The sequence below is a fragment of the Passer domesticus genome, chromosome 7 (assembly GCF_036417665.1).
Source record: "Passer domesticus isolate bPasDom1 chromosome 7, bPasDom1.hap1, whole genome shotgun sequence".
Classification (NCBI taxonomy): Eukaryota; Metazoa; Chordata; class Aves; order Passeriformes; family Passeridae; genus Passer; species Passer domesticus.
The window spans coordinates 1,113,331-1,128,537 of NC_087480.1; the positions used below are offsets into that span (position 1 = coordinate 1,113,331).

The window sequence follows — 15,207 nt, forward strand, 5'->3', positions numbered from 1 at the left end:
AGAAGGGATGACCAAGAGTGCACTTGCTGGGATGTGGGAGAGCAGGGCCAGCTCTCACAGGAGCCTGTGGATCCACGGGGAGCTGGGTGCTCATCACATCCTGTCAGTGCCAAGGGGATGCACTTGCTGCTCAGCGTCCTGCTGATGGAGCAGAGAGCTTCTGAAGTCCTCGAACTTCATTTTCCGGTTCATCCCCAGGAAGAGTTGTGCAAAGAGCATGATTTATCATGACTGTTATGGTGATCTACCTTGATTTAGTGGTGAAATTACAATGATGGATCATACTTAATTATGATCATTAAAAGACATCAAAAATGTAATCGGCTGTTCATCATATACCTTATAAAGGAAAAAAAATACCTCAGGATTTTAAAGAGCGGGACTCTAGGTGTTGATAAAATTAGAATATGTTTTATTCATGCTGTGACACAGCGTTCTTCCTTCGCTGATTCCTTGTCCAGGCGTTGGGGTAGGATTGGAACGAGATTTTAATGAGGTACGAGCAGCCACGTGCCCTGGTTTTTCCACGGGGCCCTGTGGGGTGCAGGTCGTGCCCCACGTTAACTAAATCCACTGGGCTCCATCCTCGGGGAGAGCCTGTGCAGCAAGACAAGCTGCAGATCAGCACCTAGGTACGAGCTGTTTGGATTCTGGAAAGGCAGGTTTGCCCCTATTTGACCTTGATTAAAGTCTAGCACAGTTTAATGAGGCAACATAAAATGCAAGTCAAATGCTCAATAGGGAAAATCTTGTCAGACATAAGGAACAATTGGGATCAAGTCAGTCAGGGCTTCCCTGGGCTTTTAATGACCTGTTAGATTCAGCTTTACCGAGGGTTTCACGAAAAAAATAAGTGATAATGACTGAAGGGAGCATCATTAGTATTGGAGTGAAATGGCTAATGGCTCCAGATTGCTCACAGGTGTCAGAGTAGAAAAGTTTCTCCCTGGGCAGCAGGCTCTGTGATCCCCCCAAGCGCTGTTATTGGCACTGCAGGAGAGCCCATCAAGGTTAATGGAGATGGGTTCCCCTTGGTGCCAGGAGCCGTGGATTGTGTGCAGAGGACAGGGAGAGGGGAGAGCTCAGCGCTGGCATCCCTTCCCTGGTGCCAAACCCGCGGAGGGGAGTTTGGCAAGATCGGGGAGGAACCATATGGCTGAAGGCAGGCACTGGAACGTTTGATAAATATTACTATTAGAGTGTGTTGTTAGTACAGTTCAGTGCCATAGCAGCAAAGGAAAGGTGCTTTGATCGTGGTCTGAGCTGTCTGAGCAGCAAACCTTTCTGTTGGACACTTGTGCTCAGCAAATGCAGAGTCCATCCAGGCAGCTGAACACAGACGTATCTGTCTGTGACAGTAATTAACGTTGGCACCGTTTACCACATTTCCTCTGCATCCTCAGAGTCTAGCTATGAGCAAATCAAAGCAGGATACATTTTCCAAGAGGTTTGCTTTGATTGAAAAGAGAATTCAGGGAAGTCCAGTGGCCTCTATTATACAGCACTCCAGCTCAGATGATTGCTTATCCTATTTGGCTCTAAAACCTGTAACACATTATCATGCCCCAGTTAACAGATGGCAAACTGAAGACCAGAGAAGATGTGCCCAAGGTCGTACAAGGTTGGGAGACTCAGAGGGCATGGAAAACATCTGGTAATTGCATGTGGTAGAGAAACGATGCCACAGAGAGTCTCTGCCAGTGGTCAGCAGCAGAAGCAGAGAGGGTCATTGGGAGGTTTTCATGCTCGTGGAGGTGGGTGCCACGGAGGCTTTCATGCTTGCTGTGGCCAGAGGGAGCAGGGTGCCACGGGCAGGACAGACACACAGGGACATCAGTGCCTCATTGCTTGCCCTTCTTCAGGGTGAGGCTGTGGCTCGCCCTTCTAGCTGGGCTGTGAGTGCCCTTGGCCCAGAGCTGGCCTAAGGAGCACAAGGAGGAGCAGCCACTCCTCCTCTCTTCTGAGACAGGACTGAGTCTTGGGCTGGGAGCTGAGCTGGGGCACCCACGAGGATGATGATGTAGAGGAAGGACCACCACAGTGTGGTGATCCCAACTCAGATTGCTCCTTTCTAGAGCTGAGAAGGGTTGGATTTAATCTCCCTGCTGCAGCAATCCAAGTCCCAGCCAGTGGCTGTGCAGCAGGGTTCTGACCTTTTCGTTCAGAAAAGCTCCACTTCTTGCCAAAAGGGCAAATTCTTACAAGTATGTTTCCTTCTCTCCTGTGGGTCCGCAATGCACGTAACTCACTTTTCATTCTGAGAGCAAAGTGTTTTCGCAGAGACAATTGAAAGAAATTAAGAATGGCACATCATGATCATTTATATCACGTGTATCTCAGAAAGTTCATCAATTCATATTACATTAGGGAATATGTAAACTAAATGTGCACTCATTTGGCATAGTCCTCAGAGCAATTATTCTTCAGTTGATTTAGTACACTTGATAAAAATAAAGGTTAAGGAGGATGTTAATTTGGGATTTTTCTTTTTTGCTGGTTTTTATAATATATTAGAATGCAGATTAATTCCAGACTTTATAATACTGCATCCAATTCGCTATCATATAAAAATAACTTGCATAAATCAGGGAAGTGGGCCTGATCCTTGTGCTTGAACACTGGCAGGGAATTTTGACATTGACTTCTATAGGAGCAGGCCCAATGTCAAAACCTAGATATAACATGAATCCGTGCCAGACACGTTAGAGCTCTGCTAGGAACATCCTCATTGGAGCATAAAAATATGTGAGAGACACACACTGTGAGCACTCCTGGGGTTGGGGGCCCTGGGCAAAATGTTGGTGGCAGAACTAATTCTAGTCTGAGGAAATTAGAAAGCCAGTGTCGTGAAATGTTGTTGCTTCCAGATCTCAGCCCATCAGACTACCCAAGACCTACATTTTTCTGTCCAATTTTGGGGGTGGGGGAGTGTTGGCAGGACATCCTCTGGAGACAGTGAAAAGAGATAAAACTACTGCAGATTTTTTTTTTTCTCTGAGTTCAAGAGAGAGGAGTGAAAAACCTGCCAGAGCTGCCCTAAAATTGCTAATGAAAGGGAGTGAGAGAGGCATTTGCTTCAATATGCTCAGCCAAAATGGGATTTTCAAAGGAGTCTGGATAAAGACATCAGACACAAAGAAATCAGTACCTAATAAAAGAACTTACCTGAGTCAATCCTGCTGATTGGCTTCAATAGCAGACATGTGGGTGTTGAAGCAGAATTCACTGCAGAAGTTAAAAAAAAAAAGAGAATGAAGAGGAAAAAGAAAAATAACATGCAAGTAGTAGGGAATGCTAATAACAGGAGTAGGAAAGGGTCCTGCCTCTGCAGGGTTGAGAGACGGCTTCACAGCAGCTGGGAGGAGTGGTGATAGTTTTCTCCCTCAGGAATAAATCGAGCCTCTATCCTGGTGTGGATCTGGGGGCAGACGAAGTGAAGGAAATCTCCCCAGAAGAAAAATAGGATTATAGAAGTATTGAATAAGGAATTACATGGGAGTTATACACGGGAGATTTCGCTGTAGAAAAATGGGGTTACATGCAAAAACCTGTGGCTTAGTTCAGAAAACTCTTACCCATTCCCTTCTGACTGAGGGATGGCATGGCTCCATTCTGTTTTCACTGCCACTCCCTGTCACTGGTGCTGTGGGGACAACCCTTGTGTCCCTAGAGCTGCCTCAGCCCATCACAGCCATGGGACAAGGCTTTTCCCCCATTGATCTTTCCCCCCTGCACCCTGACCCCACACCCCTGGTGCATTTGGGGTTTGCAGAGAGCCCACCCTCCCTGGAAATCCCAACAGCAGCCACACAGTGCCAGGGACAGTCAGGAATGACTGCAGGGAGTGAGAGCTGCTCACCATCCTCTGCCCATTCCTTGGCACTGCCAGCCCTGAGAAACCTGCTCCCAGGAGTGCTCCTGACAGCTGTGAATGCAGAGGGATGGGGAGCCAGCTCTCCTTTTCATCCTTTCTGCATCTCCTTCTGTTCCGGGCCCAGGTCCCTGTGGACACGGGTACACGAGCAGGGAAGGCTTGTTGTGCTCCTTTCACATGGTCCCTGTTTGGATTTGTGTGTGTAGGAGACAGCTGGATTCACGAGGCATGCCAAGTTCCAGCCCTCCTTGGTGAAATCCTGTTGAAGCATGTGCATCCAATTCTCCTCCCTCCCCGGGTTTGGAGGCGCTGGGACGGAGCTCCAGCCCTGCCTGGGGAAATGGGGGCTATGATCAGGCACAGACCCTCCTCTGGCCTCAGCACAGCCGTGGCAGGATTTGTTCCTGTTGTTTGTGCATCCTTGGGTGGCTTTTGGTGGCAGTCTCCAGGCGCAGGCCTGAGGGGCTCTGCTGAGGGTGGCTGGGAGCTCTCGCCTGCTCAGGGCTTTGCTTTGTATTATCAGGCAGCACAGGCAGGCCCGAGGTGCCTCGCTTCCATTAAGCTCATTTCTTGGACCAATGAGTAAAAGTACACATTTCTACATTTTTTTGGAATATGAGAAGCATGCTGAGCTGGAGTCCTCAAGATGCCAAATGTGATTTCACAGCCACTATCCAGATAGAATTGCCCTTTAACATCATCCAAGGAGTTCTTATACACAAAAATTATTCTGTCATACATAAAATGGCCCAAGTAATTTGGATGAGTTATTTAATAAACTTTGCCTTGCTGTAATCCACGAACAATTTATGATGTTCTTGAATGTCCTCATAATTCAGTTATTTCTTGCTAGATAAGTTGGATGAATAAGTTGTGGCCTGTTGACTGCATGTAAGTGATTAATTAATTGCATATTTCTGGACGCTGGAGTATAAGTGCATTGGTCAGTCTAATTGGATCAGTGGGCCACATGGTGTACTTATGTTCTCAGGTTGGATGGATGCTTCTCCTTGAAAGAATCCTCCAAGAATAAAAATTCCTGATGAAGCATTTGAAGCAGGCTGAAATGCCAGGATGCAGGCAACCACAGCCTCCATCAATTACGAGAGTGCTCCTGGCATCCCGGAGAGCAAAGTGCTGCATTGTGCAAGCCTTTTTCCAAAGGAGAATTCCAGCTCCTGAAAATATTCATAGAAGTATTACCTAATAATCACTTTGCCAAGCTCACTCCTGCCAGCAAGTTCAGTTGTTAAAACACATGTAAAGTACAAGCTCAACTGAAGCAAATTTCTATGAAAATTATGTATAGCACATGCTTTCATCCGCTCTTCTGAGCTCTCACAGTGCTGATATTAAAGGGATCAGCAACATCTCTCTTTGCACCATGTTTATTGCAGTTTCATGTAACCTGAATGCCACGTTCATCCTGGCTCTGTCATTAATTTTAAGCTAAGTCAAATTCATACATATTAGATAATAAGCATTTTTAGTCCCCAAATGTGTGTGTTAATTAATTTTATTTCATTCAGAGTAATTGTCCTTATAGCTCTGTGCTCATTAAAAGAAGAGGTTGAGAATCCTCCTTTGTGCTAGGCTTAATTTGGGTGGAAATCACAGAAGCAGCCTTACAACTTCTCTGTCAATGTAGATGAGTTCTGACTTGCAGGCAACCCCCTCCTCCCCACCACTATTACTGACTCAGGAGTCATTTCCAATTCCTCAGTGTAAGCACACATCACTCTGAGGAGACAGAAATCACATCCAAAGCAGTAGAAATAGCCAGGAAGACCTAGTTTTGTGTATTTTCCTTTTGAAAGATCTGAGCGTGTTGTACTGAATGGAAATCCCGGGTGCTGGAGGGCCACCTCCCCATCTCCTCGTTGTCCTGTTAACCTGGCCAGGGCCAAGCTGTCCTTCCAGGTGGCACTCAGGGCCTGTCACAGTGCATGTGCCCTGGCAGGGGGTTCCTAATGTGTGACTGACAGCACAACCTGTAGCTCATGGGAGATCAGGTAGACTTGTTGAAGTTGGTACAGATTCTGAAATTATTTGTGTCTGTTTTTTATTATTTTGTTTTGTTATCTCGTGTTTATTAGCAGGGCTTGTGTGCCCCAGACTTGTCTTTTCTCAGTGTCAACCACTTGAGCCTTGAGACCGCTGCTGCGGGTGCTGTTCATTAAAAACCCATTTGTCATTTCTTAGGAGTTTGTAAATGAGCCCTGCACTGGTCTCTCCTCCAGCACTGGTGCTGCTGGACACCTTTGTGTCCCCTTGTGTTTCTCACTCATTTTCGCTGTGAGAGAAGGGCTCTTTAGGGGTTTTGCTGTGGAGCCAGTGTTTGAGCTGTTGGATTTGGACGAGGTGTGGCTCCAGCTCATCTCTCACAGATCACAGCAGAAGATGAAGGTGCTCAGCACCTGCTGGGTTGGTGAATATTCCCTGGTGAAAGGCTGCTCTCAGCTTCTGCCTCCCGTCCCCCAATTTTCATCTGCAGCTGACATCTTTCCTGAGTCAAGCAGACATGTAATACTGAGTAACACATTTTAGCCCTGAGTTAGCCACTTGAGGTGTGTCTAAAAAATGTATGAAGCTCCAGCCTGGGTCTTGGCTTCCTTGGTGAACTTCCGAAGATGTGACGGGCGAGGAAGCATTTGAGGAGGAGACAGTCCCAAAGGGAGCGTGTCCCTCCAAGAAGGTGATCCTTAGGGAACAGAGCAGCAAAACCTCTCTATAAACACATCATCTCTCCTCACCTGAAGAGGGCAATAAGATGTGCAGCATGTCCTGACGATCATCAGACAGGCAGGATTCCCTGGCCAAAGAGAAAAGGCAGTTTAAAACCAAAGGGTCTTGAGGAGACTTCTCTTCCAGCTAAAAGACTCCCACACAAAGCGCCTCTGATGGCACTGCACAGGGAGCCCGCCTTTCCCCAGCCCTCTTGAGGGTTTTGTTTGCACCATTTTTGCAATGCTGATCTTCTCAGCTAATGTCTTGAATTCCTGTGCCTGGTAATGCAGTGTGGTCCTCTGAGACCCCTGGGCCTATTTAATTTCATGCATGTGTAAGATACCTTTTCCCTTTTGGCACCATGATACCAGCTGCAGTCACTTTAAACACTGCCAGTTATCAGAATCTGTACAGGGGACAGGAGGAGGGAGAAGATAATGGATTTGCCTTGAGAGCTCATCTAAAAATCCAGCCCTACACAGCAGACTGCCTATGTAATGTATTACTTTTTAATAATGTAAATATATTAACATTAGAGCGGTCTTCTCAATCTTCCATACCTAAACATTACATCACTATCAGGAGCAAATGTAATTAGATATCATAAATATGAAAAATATTGGGACATTAACATAAAGAGCACCAATAAGTTGCTTTGCTTGTCATGTAATTGAAAGGCATTAAGGGTTCACCGTGCTGCACACGGCGAGCAGGGATCAAGCCTAATGCGAGGGGACAGCTCCGCTATGCAGAGCCTCACCCGAAATAACTTCACAGGGACACTGTCAAGGGTTTTTTAGGTCTGAAAGTTAACATTTCTGTGAAGTTGATTAGTGCTTGCAAACGCTCTGTGCTATTTTCTAATCAGTGACATTCGCTCTCTTGGTTATTTAATGGTATTAGCAGCAGCAAAAGTGGAACCATTTGTTTCAGGCCAAGCAATCATAATCCTGCTCACTCTGGATGCTGGTATTTAAGTATGCGTGGGATGCTGTTTCCATCCCACACTCCTCTTCTATAAGATTTTTGCTTTGCAAAGTTTTCCAGTCTCTTGGTCTTCTGCTTAGCACCCTCCAGGTAAGCCTGGAATTGAAGAAATGTCAACCATTTTAAGTAAGGTACAATGCCAAAATGACAGATGAAGATTTTAAACTTCCAAAGCAAAAAGGAATTATTTAGCATGGCTCTACTGGGAGTACAGGCTCATGCTGAGAAAAAATGGGATGCTTTGAATGACTTTCTGGCATGGAAATCTGTGGAATAGCCCAAGAGGGAAATGCTGAGTCCTTGTTGCTGGGGTAGATTAGATCCGCGCTAGAAGACACCTAATCTGGGCTGGAAGACAGGTCAGTGCTGCTTTCCCAGCCAGCGTGCAGGGGGTTTTCTAGGCTGGTCCTGAGCTCCTCAGAGCCCCAGCTTCACATTTTCCAGGTGCAGAGGGAAGGCTTGGCTCCTGGCTCAGGGAGGACAGGATTCTCGCGCACGGAGAGCAAATGGAGCGGTGCAGCGTGGTTGTGTGCAGCCAGCAGCACGCCTGCCCTGAGATAAGGCTGTCCCCTGCTCCTCAGCCCGTGCTGCCTCTGTGTGCCAGCTTCCTGAAGCATTTCCCTGCCTGCTCCAGCCCGTGCACACGCAGCAGGGTGTGATAAGGTGGGGTCAGCCTGGGTTTGCAGGGAGCGCCGCAGCGGGGCTCAGCAGGGTCTGGGGGTTTCCTGGTGTGGAACACCCCTGAGCTCAAACCTGGTACTGAGCTGCTCAGGGCAGGCAAACCCAGCCAAGAGGGTGACTGCAGGACCTGGCCTTAGAGAGCCAGAGGTCTGCCAAGGATGCTCCCCAGGGTTTAGGGTGGGAGGGGATCCTGAGACTGCTGGCAGTGGCTGAACTGGCTGCCCCAAAGCAACCTGTCACTGGCACCTCTTCTTTTGTTCCTGGAAGTATCCTCGTTCTAGGTTTGGATGCCAAATCCTCTTTCACCTACATCTCTTTTTCTTCCTGTACACACCTTGTTCTCTAATTAGTTCAATTTCTGTCTCTGCTTGGCTTCCACTTTAGTCCTTTTCCCAGCTCTGCTCTTAGATCTCGCTTTTCTTTACTTTTTGTCTGCCCTCTCATGGCTGGATATTTATTTGCTTATTTTAATTTCTCCGGTGGGAAAGCCTTCCCTGCACCACATCTTGTAGACATCAGAGGATCTTCTCGGCCCCTTTCTGTCCTCCCCTTCCCTGTGCCGGTGCTTTTCCTTTGCTCTCTCCCCCTGTGCGAGTTGTGCTGTTGCTCTGCTCTCACTGCCATGGTAACTTCAAAAAGACACGGCCATTTGATATAGCAGGCGCAGGAGAAGTCCGCAGGAGAGTGTGTGTGCGTGTGGATGTGCCAGGGGAGGAAAGGGAACATCCTTTCCCTTTCTCCTTTCATTTTTAGGTTCAAAGCCTTTCATTGCAGCTGCTGGGAGGAGGCAGGCCAGCTCGCTGTGGGACGGGAGCCGTGAGCCCCATCCTGCTCCCTGCTTTGGGGCTGGGATGCTCAGCTGCTCCCCGAGCCCAGCTCCTGGCTCTGCAGCAGCCAGGAGGGGAGAAAAAGAGGCAGCAACATCTTAACAGTCTAAAGCATAGCAAGGAATAGCTCTGCTCCTGGGGGGGCATTAGGAGCTCTTTCCCCAGCTTTCACATTTATTCTTGCAAGTCTGCAGTGAAGGGAAACAAACACAAGACTTCAGGCCACAGCAGCCACGGGGGATGTGGGGCTGCAGCAGCAGGATGGGTGGCACTGGACCCTCAGGAGGGCGAGTGTGGGGGGCTCTCCCTGAGCCCTTGGGCTGGAGAGGAGCAGGTTCCTCAGGGTGTGACCCCAGGTAAGCCTGCTGGTTCCAGCTGGGACTGCAGCCAACCTGGGGCTCTGGAAGGAGTGGGGGAGGCTGTGGCTGCAGCTTTCAGCCCCATCCCTACAGAGCAGGCAGCACCCATGGAACCATAAAAAAAAGAATCAGTCACACGTTCATGGATGTCTTGGGTTGGAAGGAGCCTTAAAAGTGAGCTCTTTCCAAACTCCTGCCATGGGCAGGGACACCTTCCAGTGGGCCAGGCTGCTCACAGCCCCATCCAACCTGGCTTTAAATACTTCCAGGGACTTCCCATCCCTGCCCTGCCCCACGGAGGCAGCAGTGCCCTGGGTACTCATGTGCTGTGTGCCCAGAGCTGGCTGGGGATGAGCAGCCAGAGCTGCAGCTGGTTCCTTCAGTATCTGGCTGCCCTGGGAAATACAATTACTGCTTTGGACTGGTTGTATATTTTCTTCCCAGTCTCATTTTGCAAGCAATAATGATCTTTTCCTCTCCCCTGGGTGCTGGGAAGCAGCTTGGGGAATTATTTGCAGTGAGGGGTTGTGGGAATGGCTCCTGCCTGGGCACACAAGGGTGCCAGCAGGCAGGACGAGACTTCAGATTCTGCTTTCCTTGGTTTGCTACCAAAAGCTAAGACAGAATAATTACTGGAGAAGTGTCTCTGTGTTGAGATATTTGCCTTGTGGAGCTGCTGCAGGAGTCAGTCCCACAAGCTGTGGAGAGAGGTGCAGCCCCAAGCATCACGACAGGGCTGCAGGGCCATGGGAATGCCATGTGCCACCAAGAGCAGGGCTGGGCCGTGCCCAGGGTGGAGGCAGAGCAGGCAGGGAGCGATGCCTGTGCAGGCAGGAGCAGGCTCTGCACTGCTGGCACTGCTCTCTTTGCAGGAGGTAGGGTTGAAAGCAGCTTTTCTGCTGCATGGAGCTGGGGAAGAACAAACCCAGTGCTCCACAGGGACCAGGGAGGGGATTCTCTGCAAAGATTTCCTTGTGTAAATACCCTCCTGTGGCTTTTGATATGGCTGGGGAGGAGGGAGGAGCAATCTGGGCCAGCAAAGCTGAAACCTGGTTCTGTAATCTGTGAAAACCACACAGGTAAAGAATAGAGGGAGGAAAAGAGCAAACAGTGGTGACCTCGCTGTGTGTCTTGAAGGAGCAAAAAAGGGGTCCCTGAACTGGTGCTCTGCCCTGCTCACCTGTCCCTGTCCTCCTCACACAGCCAGAGCTTTGTAGTGCACCTTTAATTGAATGACTGCACGAGGGCTGGGGTGGCTGCTAACGAAGCAGGATGTGGTTGAAACCCGTTCCCTGCTGCAGTGGGAGCTCAGGTCCATTATCTTTATCACAATATCATCATGGCCAGGCTCTATGAATGCAGAACACTTTTCATTTGCATGCCATCATCAAGTGACCCATAGAGGAGGGGCAGGTGCTGGTGCCCTGCTGCTCAGCTGGTGGAGGAGCTGCTGTGCTGGGCTCCCAGCGAGGAGGAGCAGCTGGAGACACACCAGGGCAAAATGCAGCAGATCTCCTTCACTGAGAGAAGCAGGGGCACACCTGGCCAGGTGGGGCAGGCTGGCCCAGGGCTGGGCATTCCACGTGCCCCGTGCAGGGGCTGGGCTCAGCTGGTGGCCCTGTTTCAGCAGGCAGGAACGGGGCCGTGGAACCTCCTTGGGCTTGGCTGTGCATCCTTGAATGGATCTGTAAATCTCCCTGGAGAGGAGAGAACTGACGGGGATGGTCCCAGAGGGAGAATTCAGTGGAAAAAGATGGAAAGAGAAAAAGGGAAGTTCCATTTGGATTAATGCTGGTTTGGCTTTCATCTGAAAGTACTATAAAAAATTGGGGGAAACTTGTAAATGAGCTGATGTTTTGAGCTGAAAAGACCTGAAAGTCTGCTAGTGAAGGCTTTGACTTTATATTTTTCTGTAAGCAAATGGCAGACATGTTTTGATGCTTAATCTCATTTATTTTTGTTGGAAAGGGTGTTTGGCTGTTTGGTTTTGTTTTCCCTTGCTTTATATTGGAGAGAAAACATCCTTGATGGAAATGTGTGATCCAGGAGGGAATCTGAGAGTCTGCCACCAAACACATCTTTTCAGTACAAAATGTCTCCAGCACCAGAATCCTGGGTTAATTTGCCATTCTTGCTGGGCTGCAGACAAACTGTTTAGCTGATTAGGGCTGTGCAAACACTCCCACCAGCACACACTCTGGAGCTCACAAACCCACAAACAACAACAAGCCAGGGGCTGGTGTTTTCCCCCCAGAGCCACGCAGCCTTTCCCCTGCCCAGCTGCAGTGCTGGTGTGAAATCAGCCTGTTTTACCAGAAACACCTTGATCCCTGTGAGCCCTGGCTCTCTCTGTGTGCTCCCTGCCTCCCCACTCCCCCCTGGAGTGGATGGAGCCCCCCAGACCCCAGGCCCTGTGCCCAGCACCTTCTGCTGGGGCTGCTCTGCAGCTGTGGGGCTGCAGGAGCTGCAGCAGCCTGGGCTGGGCGTGAGGAGCTCTATCTCATCCTGGAGGAGACAGAATTGTCCTGTCAGTGTGGTTTGGGGGCTGCAGCAGCCTGGGCTGGGCGTGAGGAGCTCTATCCCATCCTGGAGGAGACAGAATTGTCCTGTCAGTGTGGTTTGGGGGCTGCAGGAGCTGCAGCAGCCTGGGCTGGGCACGAGGAGCTCTATCCCACCCTGGAGGAGATGGAATTGTCCTGTCAGTGTGGTTTGGGGGATGCAGCAGCCTGGGCTGGGCGTGAGGAGCTCTATCCCATCCTGGAGGAGACAGAATTGTCCTGTCAGTGTGGTTTGGGAGCTGCAGCAGCCCGGGCTGGGCGTGAGGAGCTCTATCCCATCCTGGAGGAGATGGAATTGTCCTGTCAGTGTGGTTTTGGGGTAGCCTGGGGGGAGCTGCTGCTCGTGCTGCTCACAGCAGCTGCAGGAGAACCTGCTCCCTTTGGGAAAGGACAGGCTGGGAGCCTTCCTCAGCTTCATCACCTTCATCCCTTGGGGGAAGCCTTCCTCAGCCTCCCTTGGGGAGGGATGAAGGGTGCTGGTGTGGAGGGAGCAGATGGAGGCAGGCTCAGGGATGAAGGCCACTGGTTCCCAGAGGACTGGCCAGCCTCTCCAAGGGATGCTTCAGGAGAATTTCAGAACATTCCTGCAGTGTCTGGCACTGCAAACCCCTCCCAAGCCCCTGGGGCAGCGGCACCACGGTGCTGAGCCCCTCTGCTCCCCGTTTTTGGGCAGCCCCATGGCTGTGACACCCTGCTGGTGCTGCTCTCCCCGGGGAGGCTCCGTGGCTGCCCAGATGAGCTCCTTGTTGCTGGAGCAACACGGAGCAGTGTGAGCAGTGTGAGCACCTGCTTCCAAACCGGCACTAAAGCCCCGTGGTGTTTCTGGGGTGAGCTGAGACACAGAGCTCTGCCTGCTCCCAGTCCTGCCCATCATCCCTACCTGGAGCACACAGAACCCCAGTTCTGCTCCTGGGGCAAACAAACCCACACGTCTATTCTCATACAGCTGAGGAAAAAGAAATTTAACACCCCTACACCCAAAAAAAAAAACCAACCCAAAACCAACAACAACAAAAAAACCCAAACCAAACAAAAAAAAAAACCCAAAAACCAAACAAAAAACCCCCCAAAACAACAACAACAAAAACAAAAAAAACCAACCCAAAAAAACTAACCCAAAAAAAAACCAACCCAAAAAAAAACCCCCAACCCAAAAAAACCAACCCAAAAAAAAACCAACACCAAAAATGGGTGTCTTAAATTGAGCTCATATTTTCCCAAACTTCCTTTCTCTTTGTCCTTGAAGAAAGTCTCTTGGTTTCCTCTGTCTGCTTGCTAAGAATGAATTTCCTAGCAGGGACACCTTGTCAGCTTTTTTTCTTGGGCTCGAATTCAATGTTTCAAATGAAATGCCTCTTTTAGTCTCATCTACTTCATCTACAAGAAGATGGGTGAAAAAAATCTATTTTCTTTCTTCTTTTTAGAAGATTTTTGTTTTCCCTCCAAGTGGCCTTATGGCTCCTTTTAAGAAATTATATAACAAATTGTGAAAATCTGGAAGGGAGCTGGTAGTTTGATTTCTTTAAGACTCTCCCTTCTGCCACCAAGACAAAGAAAGGGAAAGTAACATTCAGTACACAAAAAAAAAAATTAATAAAAAAATCAAACCTACTGTTTTGCTTTTGAACAAGGTGCAAATTAGCGAATATTTGTTAAAATTTGAGACAGCAATTGTCTAAAAAAAATAGTTTCAAAGAGGAGAAGGTTGTTTTTTCTTCTTAAGTAAAAAAAGCCCCTGAACCTTTCTTTCTTTTAACTTCAAAAGGGAGCCAGATTGCAGAGGAAGAGAGAAAAACCTTAAATCTCCTATGAAGGGGAAGGAAGTAACTTAGTTGAAGTGATCTTATTTGTGAGGGAATAATTTTCGGTTCACTGTGGTTATTTTATCCCTAAGATCATGATCAAGTGGCTTGTAAATTTTTAACTGAGCTGGTGGAACCTCTGCTCCACCTGCAGAGGTGTGAAATTGTCACTCGCTTGGGCACGGCTGGGTCCTGCTGAGCTGCCCCTCTCCAAAACTTCATCACAGGCCCGGAGCAGGAGCTTCCCCTGGCTCTGAGGAGGGGTTTCCAGTGTGCAGAGCTCAGGGAAATGCCCCCAGCCCCCTGCCAGGGTGGTTTGCACTTGTTTCTCAGTGATGCAGGCACGGACCCAGTGCTGCCCATCCTGCCTGGCACCTCTCACAGCCCCTGCTGCTTTCATCCCAGATAAACAGCCAGGGTAAACTGGCTTTGCAGAGGTGGCCCGCAGGTATTTCATGTTTGTGCAAGTGATAATCGCTGGGAAAAAGGCACCTCTAAGGAGTGTTGTGTGCTGAATGTGTGCAAGGCAGGGCCAGCCTTGTCCAGAGCAATGCTCACCTCCCCACACATCCACACCCACAGCTCCTGCCCAGCCTTTGGCTGCTTTGCCACTGAGCTTCTCCTTTCAGCCCAGCTCTAACAAGGTGCCCCAGTGGCACAGAGCACTCCAGCCCTGCCAGTGCCCCGTGCCAGCTGCTGCCAGGAGCTTCAAACAGCACACAGCCAGCTGGGAAACTCAGCCCTCTGTGCCAGGAGCTGCCCGGGAGCTTCAAATACAGAACACAGTTAGGTGAGGAAACTCAGCCTCCTCTGCCACTGCCCAGGAGCTTCAAATACAGCACACAGTTAGGTGAGGAAACTCAGCCTTCTGTGCCACTGCCCAGGAGCTTCAAATACAAAACACAGCTAGGTGAGGAAACTCAGCCTTCTGTGCCACTGCCCAGGAGCTTCAAACACAGCACACAGCTAGGTGAGGAAACTCAGCCTCCTCTGCCACTGCCCAGGAGCTGCAGGGCACCAGCACACAGCCAGCTGGGTAACTCAGCCCTCTGTGGCACTGCCCAGGGGCTCCAAACACAGCACACAGCCAGCTGGATAACTCAGCCCTCTGTGGCAGCTGGTGCCCCCCAGCCCCGTGCCCTGCAGGAGATGCCCTGTGAGAGCTCTGTGCTTTCCACCACAGCAGCACAAACCTGGGGGTGCAGCCTGGCACGCCCGGCTGTCCTGGTTTGGAACGGGGGGAAAATCTGGGGAAGTGATGTAAAGTTTTTTGTGTAAGTGACAGTGTGTTAAACTACTTTTCCTGCTAGACTTCTTTTCTTGGAAGTATAGGTCTACTTTTCTTTTTTTCCCTGTTTAAACGTCTCATGAGATCACAGTAATTTAACATCT

General features: G+C 49.5%; 1 long non-coding RNA gene across 1 annotated transcript in view; it reads left to right on the forward strand.

Annotated features, from left to right (window-relative positions):
• LOC135304226 (uncharacterized) overlaps nucleotides 1–15,207 on the forward strand; it is a 90,466-nt gene that overhangs the window by 54,389 nt on the left and 20,870 nt on the right. The gene's annotated exons all lie outside the window — the stretch shown is intronic.